Source organism: Olea europaea, chromosome 3 (assembly GCF_002742605.1).
Source record: "Olea europaea var. sylvestris chromosome 3, O_europaea_v1, whole genome shotgun sequence".
In the NCBI taxonomy this organism is placed as follows: Eukaryota; Viridiplantae; Streptophyta; class Magnoliopsida; order Lamiales; family Oleaceae; genus Olea; species Olea europaea.
Genome location: NC_036239.1, coordinates 9,402,407 through 9,407,003, shown reverse-complemented (window position 1 = coordinate 9,407,003; position 4,597 = coordinate 9,402,407).

Sequence of the window (4,597 nt, the reverse complement as noted above, 5' to 3'; positions counted from 1 at the left end):
CTCCCACAGGTTGGGTAACTGATGAGGAAGCATTAGAAAAAAGTAAGAAGGAAATTCAGGAGACAGAGGATCAGCGCGATATGCTGCACATCGACTTATCACAGGGGGATAATTCGATAGAAAACAAGCAGGAAGTAGAAATAGAGGCTGCCGAAAAGGTTATTTTTAAATGGCCAGCCATGAAATTGACTAAACACTTGAGGCCATTGTACGTTAAAACTCTAGTTAATGGCATCCCTGTGGCAAAAGTGCTTGTCGACAATGGAGCAGCTATAAACACCATTTCATCTAGGATGATGAGGAAGTTTGCAAAGGCAGAGGGTGACATGATTCCAACAGAAGTTATCCTTACGAGTTTCAACGGAGGAGCAACTTCAGCTAAGGGAGTTATGCCATTGGACATATAGGGACGACTACTAGGACCACAGTCTTCTTTGTAATAGATGGTCCTACTAGTTACAATGTGTTACTAGGAAGAGATTGGATACACGGAAGTCGCTGTATACCCTCATCGCTCCATCAATGCCTGATCTTTTGGAATAACAAAGGCGAAGCAGAGGTGGTACAGGCCGATCATAGGCCTTTTGTCGCAGAAGCAAACTCGGTGGAAAAGTTCATGTACGAAGAAAACTATGGACTTGTCAGGGTAGTACAAGATGGGGAAGAAACTCAAGTTGTCGCGCAAAGCGAAGAGCCATTTTCAGTGGACGCACTCACTGAAATGTTCATATAGATGAGGCCAAATATAGTAGCCCTAGAAGAGCCAGTAATTGGCAAAAGAATAATCAAGGAGTCTTGAATGGATTCTAAGTTACAAAAGCAAATGGCCGATATTCAGGCATTCAAAGCCAGACTGATGGCTTTCAATAAGGAATGCAATGACAAGGCAAAAGAAGAGATAACCCTAAAAGCGCTGAAGGACAAATTGGCAGTATTCGAGTTAGAACAAAGCATTGTTCGATAAGTCAACAAGGTGGACTGTTTAGAAGAAGAAGTACTTACAAGGAAACTGGATGACGAAGTGATGCGGATCATCAAACCTGGATACGCTCAAGCACAAGACCCTCTGATCAAAGTAAATATTGGCAATGAAGGAGAAGATCGTCCAACATTCATCAGCCAGATGCTCGATCAAGAGGTTAGTAATAAATTAATCGCTTTGCTAAAGGAGTATAAAGATTGTTTGCTTGGGAATAGGAACAAATGCCTGGTTTAGATAGAGACTTGGTGGAACATAGGTTACCAACTAAGCCTAATTTTAAACTTCATAGGCAGCCTCCTAGACGTTTTGCTCCTAATGTACTCCCTGAGATTAAAAAAGAGATAGAGTGATTATTGAAAGCAGATTTTATTAGAACAGCCAGATATGTCGAATGGTTGTCCAATATCGTGCCAGTACTAAAAAAGAATGGTAAACTAAGGGTGTGTATAGACTTTAGGAATTTAAACATAGCTACACCCAAAGATGAGTATCCAATGCCCACGGTGGATTCTTTAGTAGACTCGACTACCGGACATGTCATGTATTCTTTCATGGATGGGTATTCAGGATACAATCAAATTTATATAGCTAAAGAAGACATACACAAAACTGCCTTTAGATGCCCTAGGTCTCTAGGATGTTTTGAATGGGTGGTTATGCCTTTCGGCCTAAAAAATGCAGGGGCAACTTACCAAAGGGCAATGAATTTAATCTTTCATGATATGATAGGCAAGTTTGTTGAAGTGTATGTAGATGACATAGTAGTCAAGTCCATTAAAGAAGAGGACCATTTCGAACAGTTAAGATATTCGTTTGAGCGAATGAAGCAATATAAGCTAAAGTTGAATCCCTTGAAATGTGCATTTGGTGTTAATGCAGGGAATTTTCTTGGTTTCTCGGTACACAAAAGAGGGATTGAACTTGAAAAAATAAAGCGAAGGCCATTTTAGAGGCCAAACCACCTAACAACAAAAAAGAATTGCAAAGGTTTCTAGGCCAAGTAAACTTTTTAAGACGCTTTATTTCTAACTGTGCAGGGCGAACTAAAGTCTTTTCGCCGCTCTTAAAGCTGAAAAATCAAGACGAATTCGTCTGGAAAGAAGAATATCAAAAGGCTTTTGAAAGCCTGAAGACATATTTATCAAGTCCACTGGTGTTGGTGTCACCAATCCAAGGACGGCCAATGAAAGTGTACATATCGGTTGAAAAAGAATCAATAGCTGGAATGGTCGCACAGGAAGACCAATTTGGTGAAGAAAGGGTAATTTACTACTTAAGCAGACGGTTAACAAAATGTGAATGTAATTACTCTGCTATCAAAAAATTGTGTCTTGCATTGTATTTCACATGTGCAAAATTAAGAGCTTATTTACGACCCGTAACCGTTTATTTAATTTCTAAAGTAAATTTAGTTAAGTCTATGTTCTCGCGCCGTATTTTACATCAAAGGGTAGGTCTTTGGACATTAGCTTTATCAGAATTCGAGATACAATATATACCTCAAAAGGCAGTCAAAAATCAGGCTTTGGCTAACTTTCTAGCCGATCATCCATGCCTTGACATGCCTGAAGAAATTGAATTAGAAATCAATTCGTTCGAGCTAAAACCTTGGGTGTTGTATTTCGATAGGTCAAAACCTCTAAAGGTGCAGGAGTAGGAGTAGCATTGATTAATCCTTTAGGGATTTGCTACAAGTTCGCATTCACTTTAGACAGAATGTGCACCAACAATCAGGCCGAATATGAAGCCTTAATTGTATGCCTAGAACTAATGATAGTTATGGGAGTAAGAAATGTGATCGTTAGGGGCGATTCTTAATTGGTAATCCACCAATTGGTGATTTTAAATGCCAAAGTGATTCCATTATAAGTCAATATGAGATCGCCCAAGAATTGTTAGAAGAATTCGACCAAGTAGAACTTCAATGCGTTAATAGGATATACAACGATGTGGCAAATGACTTAGCCCAAATGGCCTCAGGGTACTCAAAGATTTTGAATTGAATGTCTACTTGTGAGTATGGAATCATATTGCCCGTGACTCAAAGAAGGGCGAGAAAGATTGAACTTCACTGCATACAAGATGGAGATGCAATGGATTGGAGAACAGAGATTAAAAGGTTCCTTAAAGAATCTAATGGAGGGATTAGTAAGAAAATGAAGCTGTGTTTGCTGAACTATACACTAATAGATGAAGAGTTGTTTAAGAAACTATCTGATGGTGTATTGTTAAAGTGTGTAAGTTTGCAAGAAGCCAGGACGATCATGGCTGAGGTGCACGAAGGGATATGTGAAGCTCATCAAGCTGGCCAAAGGATGAGATGGTTAATTATTAGGAGTGGATATTTTTGGCCAAAGATGGGAGAATTATGCGTTCAGTATGCAAAGAGTTGTTTAGCATGCCTAAAGCATGGTCTAATACAAAGGGCACCAGCACGAGAGATGGCACCTATTATTAAACCTTGGTCGTTCAAGGGTTGGGCGATAGACCTGATAGGGAAGATTTATCCCCCATCGTCCAAACAACATACTTTTATTATAGTTGCAACCGACTATTTCACCAAGTGGGTAGAGGCGGTACCTTTGAAAGAGATCTCCCAAAAGAATGTCATAGAGTTTATCCGTGATCACATCATTTATAGGTTTGAAATTCCACAAACGTTAATGGTAGATCACCGAACATCTTTGAATGGGGATCAAGTGAACAAATTTTTGAGCGAGTTTGGTGTTAAATTAGTAAACTCCACACTATATTACGCTCAATACAACGGACAAGCAGAATCTTCTAATAAGATTCTAAAAAATACCATCAGAAAGATGATAGATGAAAATGCCAAAAATTGGCACGAATGTCTGAACAAGGCCTTGTAGGCTTATAGAACATCACCTCGGTCAAATACCAAAGTTACTCCTTTCCAACTTGCTTATAGACAGGATACCGTTTTGCCTATGGAAATCAACGTGCAATCAATTAGAGTGTGCTTGCAACATAAGTTGAATGATGATGAGTATACAGAATCACTAGTTCAAAATTTATTGGGGTTGGACGAATTAAAGTTTGACGTTTTAGATAGATTGCAAGTTCAAAAACAAAGAATGGCTAAGTTTTATAATAAAAAAGTCATAGCTAAGTCGTTCAGTCTGGGTAAACTAGTTTGGAAGACGTTACTTCCTTTGGATAGCAAGGATCCAAAGTACGGGAAGTGATCGCCCAATTGGGAAGGACCATACAAAATAAACAATGTGTTGCCCAATGGAGCGTATCATTTGGAAGATTTAGATGGCACCAAGCACGTGAGATTCATTAACGGCAAATATTTGAAAAAATATGTTCCTTCTTTATGGGAATGTGAACAGATAAAAGCATAATCAAAATAAGTTGAACGATTAAGGATAACAAGGCCAGAGCGAAATACGTTCAAATAAAGTCCTTTATTATCAAACGTTCATTACAAAAATGCAAAAATACAAATGATGAATGTTCTACAAACTACAATTAAGAGTAAGCTAATCTCCCGGTCGATCGCCGAGTAAGAGGGTGGACTGGTCTCGAACCGCCTTCCTAAATGTATCGCTACAATGGTGGGATCGTCGAGTAAGAGGGTGGACTGGCCTC